The sequence below is a fragment of the Bos indicus genome, chromosome 1 (genome assembly GCF_029378745.1).
Source record: "Bos indicus isolate NIAB-ARS_2022 breed Sahiwal x Tharparkar chromosome 1, NIAB-ARS_B.indTharparkar_mat_pri_1.0, whole genome shotgun sequence".
Taxonomy (NCBI): Eukaryota; Metazoa; Chordata; class Mammalia; order Artiodactyla; family Bovidae; genus Bos; species Bos indicus.
Genome location: NC_091760.1, coordinates 47,435,622 through 47,449,185, shown reverse-complemented (window position 1 = coordinate 47,449,185; position 13,564 = coordinate 47,435,622). Strand labels below are relative to the sequence as shown.

The 13,564-nt window shown below is 38.7% G+C and overlaps 1 non-coding gene across 1 annotated transcript; it reads right to left on the bottom strand.

The window, feature by feature from the left end:
• Positions 1–12,721: 12,721 nt before the first annotated feature.
• Positions 12,722–12,793, bottom strand: TRNAW-CCA (transfer RNA tryptophan (anticodon CCA)). Its single transcript has one exon. It is a non-coding gene; the product is annotated as a tRNA-Trp (tRNA).
• Between the last annotated feature and the right edge of the window lie 771 nt (positions 12,794–13,564).

The following is a 13,564-nucleotide window of genomic DNA, read 5'->3' as shown; positions in this document are numbered from 1 at the left end:
CAAACCCCAGTGGATGACCCACACGTAGAGGTGGAAATAAAACCACAATTGAAACCCAGGGGCGGTGTGGCTAAGGAAGAAGAAGCAAGGCCTCCCCACTAGCTGTACAAGCTGCAGATTAAATCTACACAATCAACTAGGCAGACTGTGCATCTTTGGAATATATAAAGGGTCATTGAGAGTTCCCACAAAAGAAAATGCAGTAGTTCTGATAGCTATGGATATGGGAAGCAAGAACACACAGGAGTAGCACTAGATTAGAATCTGAGCTGCCCCCGCAGCATGTCAAGAGATCAGCATAATGTTGGAGGGCATCTTCGGGAGGTGAGGTGGACTGTGACTCCCAGCGAGGGAAAGGACTCTGACAGCAGTGACTCAAGAAAAACATTTATTATTCTTTTTTTTTTTTCCAAATGCAATGCGTGGACTTCAGATTTTAATTCAAACTAACCAACTTATAAAGACATTTTTTTTTAATCATAGAAATTTGAACACAGATTTATGATTAGACCATTTAAGAAATTATTACTTGTGATAATATATTGTGATTATGGTTTTCTTCAGGGGTACGCATCTGAAATATTTAGAGGTGAAATGATCTGATGTCTGGGATTTGCTTTGGTCCAGTAGCTAAGACTCTGTGCTCCCAATGCAGGGGGCCTGTGTTCAGTCCCTAGTTGGGGAACTGGATCCCACATGCTGCAACAAAGAGTCTTATGTCCCAATGAAGATTGAAGATCTTGTGTGCTGCAACTAAGATCTGGAGAAGCCAAATAAATAAATAAGTTTTTAAAATACTCCATGGGATATGACAAATCAAACACTATTGGGAAAACACTTGATAATTGGAAAACTGGGTGATAGGAACATGGAGTTCACTATTCACTTTACCTTTGTGTATGTTGGAAATTTTCTCTTTTTTTAATTTTTAAAAATTTTTTCTTGAAATAGTGTGGATTTCCAATGTTGCGTTTCAGGTTTACAGCAAAGTGATTCAGTTAAACTTATACATACATATAGAATAAAATTTGAAGATGGCGGAGGAGTAAGACAGGGAGAACACTTTCTCCCCGACAAATTCATCAAAAGAACATTTAAACGCCAAGTAAATTCCACAAAACAACTTCTGAATGCTGGCAGAGGACATCAGGCACCCAGAAAAGCAACTCAAGTCTTCAAAAGGAGGTAGGAAAAAATATAAAAGACAAAAAAAGAGACAAAAGAGGGAAGGACGGAGTTCCGTCCCGGGAAGGGAGTCTTAAAAAGAGAGAAGTTTCCAAACACCAGGAAACCTCACTGCCAAATCTGTGCCAAGCCTTGGAAGCACAGAGGGCAACATAACAGGGAGGAAAAATAAATAAACAATTAAAACCTGCAGATTGCGAGCCCTACGGTAACTCCCCCAGCGGAGAAGCAGTGCAGATGCCTGCATACACCACTAGCAAGCGGGGGCTGGGCAGGGAGGCGCGGCACAGGCTGCATCGCTTAGAGTAAGGATCTGGCCTGAATACCCGAGACCTATCTGAACGAAATAATTTGGGCTAGCAAACCAGACTGTGGGATATCTACCACATGAAAAGCCAGCCCTAACCTAAGACACTGCCAGGCCCGTGCACAGAACAAAGGACTGAACAGAGATAGCCGGCTGCAGACCTTCCCCCTCCGGTGACAGGCAGCCAGAGCCGGAAGGAGGCAATAGCAGCCCCAGAGAGACATTATATATAAAGCTGTAAGCAGGCTTCTTTGCTAACTAAAACTTCCTGGGGGTCTGGACGGTCAACATCTGCCTGAGAAGGTGCGCCGGCTGTACACCTAGATAACCAAGCAGCGGGGAGGCGATAAGTCGCAGCAATCGCACTCACCAAACACCTCATCACCTGAGCTGCTTGGACCTGGGAAGGGCACAAAACGCAGGCCCAACCGAGTCTGCACCTCTGAGGACTACCTGAGTGCCTGAATCTGAGCGGCTTGGACTTGGGAGGTGCAGGCAGCCCAGGGCTGGCCACAGATGGTTCCCGGCGAAACAACCTAGAGCCTGAGCAGTGTGGGCAGGGAGGCTACATGCGCCGTGAGTGGGGGCAGACCCAGTGTGGCTGAGGCACTGCAAGCACACGCCAGTGTTATTTGTTTGCAGCATCCCTCCCTCCCTCCCCGCAGAGTGACTGAACAAGTGAGCCAAAAAAAATAAAAAACTGTCCTCCACCGTCCCCTTTGTGTCAGGGCGGAAACCAGACACTGAAGAGACCAGCAAACAGAAGCTATAACAGAGGGAACCGCCTTGGAAGCTACAGGCAATAGATTAAAACCCTGTGGTTAGTACCGACTACATAGGAAGGGGCCTACAGATCTTGAGAAATAGAAGTCAGACCAAGAAACTAGCCAAAAATGAACTGAACCCACAATACTCACAACAAAACCAGAGAAAGTCCTACATATATTTTTATTATTTTTATGATCATTCTTTCTTTTTTTTTCTTTTAATTTTTTTAAAAAATGTTAAGTCCTCTATTATTCCTTTAATTTTCACTTTTATAACCTATTACTTTGTAAAAAAAAAAAAAAAAAAAAAAAAAAACCTTTTTTTAAAAGCAAACTTCATATATACATTTTTTATAATTTTTTGACCTTGTTTTTTTTTTTTTTTTCTTTCTTCTTTTCTTTAACATTGTATTTTTGAAATTCCAAACTCTACTCTAGATTTTTAATTTTTGCTTTTTGGTATTTGTTATCAATTTTGTACCTGTATTTTCTTTATAATTTTCACGACCTTGTTTGTTTTTGTTTGTTCATTTTTTCTCTCTTTCTTTTCCTTCTTCTTTTCTTTAACATTGTATTTTTGAAATTCCAAACTCGACTCTACATTTTTAATTTTTGCTTTTATGTATTTGTTACCAATTTTGTACCTTTAAGAACCCAATCTTCAGTACCCATTTTTCACTAGGGAGCGAGATTGCTGGCTTGACTGCTCCCTCTCCCTTTGGACTCTCCTTTTTCTCCACCAGGTCACCTGTGTCTCCTCCCTAACCCCTCTCTACTCTACCCAACTCTGTGAATTTCTGTGTGTTCCACACGGTGGAGAACACTTAGGGAACTGATTACTGGCTGGATCTGTCTCCCTCCTTTTCATTCCCCCCTTTTACCTTCTGGCCACCTCTGTCTCCTTCCTCCTTCTTCTCTTCTCTGTATAACTTTGTGAACATCTCTGAGCGGTCCAGTTGTGGAGTGCACATAAGGAAGTGATTACTGGCTAGCCCACTCTCTCCTCTATTGATTCCACTTCATCTCATTCGGGTCACCTCTAACTTCCTCCTCCCTCTTCTCTTCTCCATTTAATGCTGTGAACCTCTCTGGGTGACCCTCACGCTAGAGAAACTTTTCATCTTTAACGTAGATGTTTTATCAACGGTGCTGTATAGAAGGAGAAGTTTTGAAACTACTGTAAAAATAAGACCAATAACTGGAAGAAGGAGGCTTAAGTCCAAACCCTGACTCCAGGGAACTCCTGACACCAAGGAACATTAATTGACAGGAGCTCATCAAACGCCTCCATACCTACATTGAAACCAAGCACCACACAAGGGCCAACAAGTTCCAGGGCAAGACATACCAAGCAAATTCTCCAGCAACAAAGGAACACAGCCCTGAGCTCCAAGATACAGGCAGCCCAAAGTCACCCCAAAACCATAGACATCTCATAACTCATTACTGGACACATCATTGCACTCCAGAGAGAAGAAATACAGCTCCACCCACCAGAACACCGACACAAGCTTCCCTAACCAGGAAAACTTGACAAGCCACCTGTACAAACCCACACACAGTGAGGAAACACCACAATAAAGAGAATTCCACAAACTGCCAGAATACAGAAAGGACACCCCAAACTCAGCAATTTAAACAAGATGAATAGACAGAGGAATACCCAGCAGATAAAGGAACAGGATAAATGCCCACCAAACCAAACAAAAGAGGAAGAGATAGGGAATCTACCTGATAAAGAATTCCAAATAATGATAGTGAAATTGATCCAAAATCTTGAAATCAAAATGGAATCACAGATAAATACCCTGGAGACAAGGATTGAGAAGATGCAAGAAAGGTTTAACAAGGACCTAGAAGAAATAAAAAAGAGTCAATATATAATGAATAATGCAGTAAATGAAATTAAAAACACTCTGGAGGCAACAAATAGTAGAATAACAGAGGCAGAAGATAGGATTAGTGAATTAGAAGATAGAATGGTAGAAATAAATGAATCAAAAAGGAAAAAAGAAAAACGAATTAAAACAAATGAGGACAATCTCAGAGACCTCCAGGACAATATTAAATGCTACAACATTCGAATCACAGGGGTCCCAGAAGAAGAAGACAAAAAGAAAGACCATGAGAAAATACTTGAGGAGATAATAGTTGAAAACTTCCCTAAAAGGGAAAGGAAATAATCACTCAAGTCCAAGAAACCCAGAGTCCCAAACAGGATAAACCCAAGGTGAAACACCCCAAGACACATATTAATCAAATTAACAAAGATCAAACACAAAGAACAAATATTAAAAGCAGCAAAGGAAAAACAACAAATAACACACAAGGGGATTCCCATAAGGATAACAGCTGATCTTTCAATAGAAACTCTTCAAGCCAGGAGGGAATGGCAAGACATACTTAAAAAGATGAAAGAAAATAACCTACAGCCCAGATTATTGTACCCAGCAAGGATCTCATTCAAGTATGAAGGAGAAATCAAAAGCTTTTCAGACAAGCAAAAGCTGAGAGAATTCTGCACCACCAAACCAGCTCTCCAACAAATACTGAAGGATATTCTCTAGACAGGAAACACAAAAATGGTGTATAAATTCGAACCCAAAACAATAAAGTAAATGGCAATGGGATCATACTTATCAGTAATTACCTTAAATGTAAATGGGTTGAATGCCCCAACCAAAAGACAAAGACTGGCTGAATGGATACAGAAACAAGACCCCTACATATGTTGTCTACAAGAGGCCCACCTCAAAACAGGGGACACATACAGACTGAAAGTGAAGGGCTGGAAAAAGATTTTCCATGCAAATAGGGACCAAAAGAAAGCAGAAGTAGCAATACTCATATCAGATAAAATAGACTTTAAAACAAAGGCTGTGAAAAGAGACAAAGATGGTCACTACATAATGATCAAAGGATCAATCCAAGAAGAAGATATAACAATTATAAATATATATGCACCCAACATGGGAGTACCACAATATGTAAGACAAATGCTAACAAGTATGAAAGGAGAAATTAATAATAACACAATAATAGTGGGAGACTTTAATACCCCACTCACACCTATGGATAGATCAACTAAACAGAAAATTAACAAGGAAACACAAACTTTAAACGATACAATAGACCAGTTAGACCTAATTGATATCTATAGGACATTTCATCCCAAACAATGAATTTCACCTTTTTCTCAAGCGCACATGGAACCTTCTCCAGGATAGATCACATCCTGGGTCATAAAGCTAGCCTTGGTAAATTCAAAAAAATAGAAATCATTCCAAGCATCTTTTCTGACCACAATGCAGTAAGATTAGATCTCAATTACAAGAGAAAAACCATTAAAAATTCAAACATATGGAGGCTGAACAACACACTGCTGAAAAACCACAAATCACAGAAGAAATCAAAAAAGAAATCAAAATTTGCATAGAAACGAATGAAAATGAAAACATAACAACCCAAAACCTGTGGGACACGGTAAAAGCAGTCCTAAAGGGAAAGTTCATAGCAATACAGGCATACCTCAAGAAACAAGAAAAAAGTCAAATAAATAACCTAACTCTACACCTAAAGCGACTAGAAAAGGAAGAAATGAAGAACCCCAGGGTTAGTAGAAGGAAAGAAATCTTAAAAATTAGGGCAGAAATAAATGCAAAAGAAACAAAAGAGACCATAGCAAAAATCAACAAAGCCAAAAGCTGGTTCTTTGAAAGGATAAATAAAACTGACAAACCATTAGTCAGACTCATCAAGAAACAAAGGGAGAAAAATCAAATCAATAAAATTAGAAATGAAAATGGAGAGATCACAACAGACAACACAGAAATACAAAGGATCATAAGAGACCACTATCAACAATTATATGCCAATAAATGGACAACGTGGAAGAAATGGACAAATTCTTAGAAGTACAACTTTCCAAAACTCGACCAGGAAGAAATAGAAAATCTTAACAGACCCATCACAAGCACGGAAATTGAAACTGTAATCAAAAATCTTCCAGCAAACAAAAGCCCAGGTCCAGACGGCTTCACAGCTGAATTCTGCCAAAAATTTAGAGAAGAGCTAACACCTATCCTGCTCAAACTCTTCCAGAAAATTGCAGAGGAAGGTAAACTTCCAAACTCATTCTATGAGGCCACCATCACCCTAATACCAAAACCTGACAAAGATCCCACAAAAAAGAAAACTACAGGCCAATATCACTGATGAACATAGATGCAAAAATCCTTAACAAAATTCTAGCAATCAGAATCCAACACCACATTAAGAAGATCATACCCCATGACCAAGTGGGCTTTATCTCAGGGATGCAAGGATTCTTCAATATCTGCAAATCAATCAATGTAATACACCACATTAACAAATTGAAAAATAAAAACCATATGATTATCTCAATAGATGCAGAGAAAGCCTTTGACAAAATTCAACATCCATTTATGATAAAAACTCTCCAGAAAGCAGGAATAGAAGGAACATACCTCAACATAATAAAAGCTATCTATGACAAACCCACAGCAGACATTATCCTCAATGGTGAAAAATTGAAAGCATTTCCTCTAAAATCAGGAACAAGACAAGGGTGCCCACTTTCACCATTACTGTTCAACATAGTTTTGGAAGTTTTGGCCAAAGCAATCAGAGCAGAAAAAGAAATAAAAGGAATCCAAATTGGAAAAGAAGAAGCAAAACTCTCACTGTTTGCAGATGACATGATCTTCTACATAGAAAACCCTAAAGACTCCACCAGAAAATTACTAGAACTAATCAATGATTATAGTAAAGTTGCGAGATATAAAATCAACACACAGAAATCCCTTGCATTCCTGTACACTAATAATGAGAAAACAGAAAGAGAAATTAAGGAAACAATTCCATTCACCATTGCAATGGAAAGAATAAAATACTTAGGAATATATCTACCTAAAGAAACTAAAGACCTATATATAGAAAACTATAAAACACTGGTGAAAGAAATCAAAGAGGATACTAATAGATGGAGAAATATACCATGTTCATGAATTGGAAGAATCAATATAGTGAAAATGTGTATACTACCCAAAGCAATTTATAGATTCAATGCAATCCCTATCAAGCTACCAACGGTATTCTTCACAGAGCTAGAACAAATGATTTCACAATTTGCATGGAAATACAAAAAACCTCGAATAGCCAAAGCTATCTTGAGAAAGAAGAATGGAACTGGAGGAATCAACCTACCTGACTTCAGGCTCTACTACAAAGCCACAGTTATCAAGACAGTATGGTACTGGCACAAAGACAGAAATATAGATCAATGGAACAAAATAGAAAGCCCAGAGATAAATCCACACACATATGGACATCTTATCTTTGACAAGAGGCAAGAATATACAATGGATTAAAGACAATCTCTTTAACAAGTGGTGCTGGGAAATCTGGTCAACCACTTGTAAAAGAATGAAACTAGAACACTTTCTAACACCATACACAAAAATAAACTCAAAATGGATTAAAGATCTAAACGTAAAACCAGAAACCATAAAACTCCTAGAGGAGAACATAGGCAAAACACTCTCCAACATACATCACAGCAGGATCCTCTATGACCCACCTCCCAGAATATTGGAAATAAAAGCAAAAATAAACAAATGGGACCTAATTAAACTTAAAAGCTTCTGCACAACTAAGGAAACTATTAGCAAGGTGAAAAGGCAGCCTTCAGAATGGGAGAAAATAATAGCAAATGAAGCAACTGACAAACAACTAATCTCAAAAATATACAAGCAACTCCTACAGCTCAACTCCAGAAAAATAAAAGACCCAATCAAAAAATGGGCCAAAGAACTAAATAGACATTTCTCCAAAGAAGACATACAGATGGCTAACAAACACATGAAAAGATGCTCAACATCACTCATTATCAGAGAAATGCAAATCAAAACCACTATGAGGTACCATTTCACACCAGTCAGAATGGCTGCGATCCAAAAGTCTACAAGCAATAAATGCTGGAGAGGGTGTGGAGAAAAGGGAACCCTCTTACACTGTTGGTGGGAATGCAAACTAGTTCAGCCACTATGGAGAATAGTGTGGAGATTCCTTAAAAAACTGGAAATAGAACTGCCTTATGATCCAGCAATCCCACTGCTGGGCATACACACTGAGGAAACCAGAAGGGAAAGAGACACGTGTACCCCAATGTTCATCGCAGCACTGTTTATAATAGCCAGGACATGGAAGCAACCTAGATGTCCATCAGCAGATGAATGGATAAGAAAGCAATGGTACATATACACAATGGAGTATTACTCAGCCATTAAAAAGAATACATTTGAATCAGTTCTAATGAGGTGGATGAAACTGGAGCCTATTATACAGAGTGAAGTAAGCCAGAAAGAAAAACACCAATACAGTATAATAACACATATATATGGAATTTAGAAAGATGGTAACAACAACCCTGTGTATGAGACAGCAAAAGAGACACTGATGTATAGAACAGTCTTATGGACTCTGTGGGAGAGGGAGACGGTGGGAAGACTTGGGAGAATGGTATTGAAACATGTATAATATCATGTATGAACCGAGTTGCCAGTCCAGGTTCGATGCACGATACTGGATGCTTGGGGTTTGTGCACTGGGACGACCCAGAGGGATGGTATGGGGAGGGAGGAGGGAGGAGGGTTCAGGATGGGGGACACATGTATACCTGTGGTGGATTCATTTCAATATTTGGCAAAACTAATACAATATTGTAAAGTTAATAATAAAATAAAATTTAAAAAGATAATAAAAAAAAACAAAATTATACACACATATGAATCTTTTTTAAGATTCTTTTGCATTATAAGTTAGTACAAGATATTGAGTATAGTTCCCCATGCTGCATAGTAGGTCCTTGTTGATTATCTATTTTTTTATAGGAATGTGCATTTTATTTTATTTTATTTAACTTTACAATATTGTATTGGTTTTGCCATATATCAAAATGAATGTGCCACAGGTATACATATGTTCCCCATCCTGAACCCTTCTCCCTCCTCCCTCACCATACCATCCCTCTGGGTCATCCCAGTGCACCAGCCCCAAGTATCCAGTATCGTGCATCAAACCTGGACTGGCGACTCGTTTCATATATGATATTATACATATTTCAATGCCATTCTCCCAAATCATCCCACCCTCTCCCTCTCCCACGGAGTCCAAAAGACTGTTCTATACATCAGTGTCTCTTTTGCTGTCTCGTATACAGGGTTATTGTTACCATCTTTCTAAATTCCATATATATGCGTTAGTATACTGTATTGGTGTTTTTCTTTCTGGCTTACTTCACTCTGTATACTTTTGAATCGTTGGATTTTTTTTTCCTTTTTCTTCTCCCTCTGTAGTAGTTGTCAATTTTATTGGCACTATGAAATATAATTAAGCTTTTGAGCTTTTTTTTTTTCTCAACCACATTTTTTATTGCTATTATAAACCTCTGCCTCTGTTTTGGGCTTTTGCAGTTATGTGCAGTTTTCCTTTTATTTTCCTTCTTTTCTCTTTTTTAAATTTTAATTTTTAACTTTTTAAACCTATTATTATGTTTTCTACATTTATTCCTTTGTTTGCTTTTCCTACTGTTCTTTTCCCTTTGCAGTTAATCTTTAATGTATATAAATCTTCATCTACCTCTATTTAACTTTGCATATCTATTCTTTCTTTCTTTTCTTTCTCTCCTTTCCTCTCAACATATTTGTTAGTTTTATTTTCGTTGCTTTATTCCCCAAATGGCACCTTGCTTTAGTTTTGTTTTCCAGTTTGTGCTTTACTTAGTTTTGTTCTGGTGGATATAAGTTTTGGTTTTCTTTGTTCGCTGTGTCAATCTATTGTATTTTATTTTTGTTGCAGTGTTTTGATTTTGCTTATGGGTGTATATGTATACGTGTATATTCAGTCACACATTTTATTGTTGTTATAAACCTCTGCCTCTATGTTGGGCTGTTGCAGTTCTGTGGAGTTTTCCTTTTTTCTTTCTTCTTCCATTTTCTTTTCTCTTTTTTATAATCTTAATTTTTAATTTTTTAAACCTATTATATTTTTTCTACATTTATTCCTTGTTTGCCTTTCTAACTGTTCTTTTCCCCTTGCAGTTAATCTTTAATGTATATAAATCTTCATCTACCTCTATTTAACTTTGCATATCTATTCTTTCTTTCCTCTCAATATTTTTGTTAGTTTTGTCTTCATTGCTTTATTTGCCACTTGGCACCTTGCTTTAGTTTTGTTTTCCAGCTTGTGCTTTAGTTAGTTTTGTTCTTAACTAGTGAGTATAATTTTTTATTTCTTTTGCTCACTGGGTCATTCAACTGTACGTTATGTTTGATGGACTGCTTTGACTTTGCTTATGGGTGTATATGTATATATGTATATTCCATTACTTTAACTATTATTTACCTGATTTTGGAATTGCCATTTGTCTAGGGTTCATCTTTGGTTTCTTATTTTCGGATATTTGTTTTAGTCTCACTCAATGCCATAACAAACCACTTGTGGAATCTTCGTTCCTGATCAGAGATCAAGCTTTGAGCCTTTGGAATGGGAGCACTGACTCTAAGACCCTAGACTACCAGAAAACTAAGCCTCAGTTCAGTTCAGTTCAGTTCAGTCGCTCAGTCGTGTCCGACTCTTTGTGACCCCATGAATCACAGCACGCCAGGCCTCTCTGTCCATCACCAACTCCTGGAGGTCATCCAAACCCACATCCATCAAGTCAGTGATGCCATCCAGCCATCTCATCCTTTGTCATCCCCTTATCTTCCTGCCCCCAATTCCTTCCGGCATCAGAGTCTTTTCCAATGAGTCAACTCTTCGCATGAGGTGGCCAAAGTACTGGAGTTTCAGCTTTAGCATCATTCCTTCCAAAGAACACCCAGGACTGATCTCCTTTAGAATGGACTGGTTGGATCTCCTGGCAGTCCAAGGGACTCTCAAGAGTCTTCTCCATCACCACAGTTCAAAAGCATCAATTCTTCGGCACTCAGCTTTCTTCACAGTCCAACTCTCACATCCATACATGACCACAGAAAAACCATAGCCTTGACTAGACGAACCTTTGTTGGCAAAGTAATGTCTCTGCTTTTGAACATGCTATCTAGGTTGGTCATAACTTTCCTTCCAAGGAGTAAGCATCTTTTAATTTCATGGCTGTAATCATCATCTGCAGTGATTTTGGAGCCCCCAAAAATAAAGTCTGACACTGTTTCCACTGTTTCCCCATCTATTTGCCATGAAGTGATGGAAGCAGATGCCATGATCTTAGTTTTCTGAATGTTGAGCTTTAAGCCAACTTTTTCACTCTCCTCTTTCACTTTCATCAAGAGGCTTTTGAGTTCCTCTTCAATTTCTGCCATAGGGGTGGTGTCATCTGCATAACTGAGGTTATTGATATTTCTCCCAGCAATCTTGATTCCAGCCTGTGCTTCTACCAGCCCAGCGTTTTTCATGATGTACTCTGCATAGAAGTTAAATAAGCAGGGTGACACTATGCAGCCTTGACGTACTCCTTTTCCTATTTGGAACCAGTCTGTTGTTCCATGTCCAGTTCTAACTGTTGCTTCCTGACCTGCATATAGGTTTCTCAAGAGGCAGGTCAGGTGGTCTGGTATTCCCATCTCTTTCAGAATTTTCCACAGTTTATTGTGATCCACACAGTCAAAGGCTTTGGCATAGTCAATAAAGCAGAAATAGATGTTTTTCTGGAAAACTAAGCCTAGGGGATATCAAATAGTCAGCACACAAAGGAAACCACTTGAATACAAGACCCAGCATCACCCAACCACCAGTAGCACCCTGCGCTGCTGCTGCTAAGTCACTTCAGTTGTGTCCAATTCTGTGCGACCCCAGATATGGCAGCCCACCAGGCTCCCCCATCCCTGGGATTATCGAGGCAAGAACACTGGAGTGGGTTGCCATTTCCTCCAATACATGAAAGTGAAAAGTGAAAGTGAAGTTACTCAGTCGTGTCCAACTCTTAGAGACCCCATGGACTGCAGCCTACCAGGCTCCTCTGTCCGTGGGATTTTCCAGGCAAGTGTACTGGAGTGGGTTGTCATCTAAACAAAAAACAAAACAAGAATACAAACCCAGTCATCAGCAGACAGGATTACCACGTCACTCAGCCATGACCATCAGAGGAAAAACAAACAAACAAACAAAAATTCAGCACAAGTCTCACCCTATAGGAAGCTTACATAAACCGCTGGACCAATCTTAGGAAGACAGAATCCAAAAGGAAGAAAGAGTTCAATCTTCTTCAAGGAAAGAATTCAACTTTCCTTGAAACCTGGGAAAGTGAAGCGAAGTGAAGTGAAGTCACTCAGTTGTGTCTGACTCTTTGTGACCCTGTGGACTGGAGCCTACCAGGCTCCTCCATCCATAGGATTCTCCAGGTAAGAGTACTGGAGTGGGTTGCCATTTCCTTCTCCAGGGGATCTTCCCAACCCAGGGATCGAACCTGGGTCTTCCACATTGGAGGCAGATGCTTTAACCTCTGAGCCACCAGGGAAAAGGAGACCTCAAACAAAATAAGTTAAAAACAATAATTAAAAGGCAGAGAAATACTACACAAATGAAGGAACAAACTAGAAACACAAAAGTCCAAATAAATGAAGAGGAAATAGGCAAACTACCTGAAAAAGAATTTGGAATAATGATATAGCCAAGATGATCAAAAACCTTGAAAACAAAATGGAGAAAATACAAGAATCAATTAACAAAGACCTATAATAATTAAATAATAAGCATACAGAAATAAACAAGACAATTACTGAAATTAAAAATACTCTAGAAGGAATCAAAGCAGAATATCTGAAGCAGAAGAATGAATCAGTGAGCTGGAAGATAAAATGGTAGAAATAATTTCTGAATAAAGTAAAAAGAAAGAAAAGAACTGAGGATAGTATCAGAGACCCCTGTGACAATGTCAATATGTCCATTGACAGATGAATAGATAAAGAATCGTGGTACGTATACACAATGGAATATTACTCAGCCATAAAAAGGAATGCCTTTGAGTCAGTTCTAATGAGCTGGATGAACCTAGAACTTATTATACGGTGTGAAGTGAGTCAGAAAGAGAAAGATAAATACTGTATACTAAAGCATGTGTATGGAATCTAGAAAAATGGTACTGAAGAATTTATTTATAGGGCAACAATGGAGAAACACATAGAGATTAGATTTATGGACATGGGGAGAGGGTGAGATGCATGGAAAGAGTAACATGAAAACTTGCATTACCATATGTAAATTAAATAGCCAACAGGAATTTGCTGTA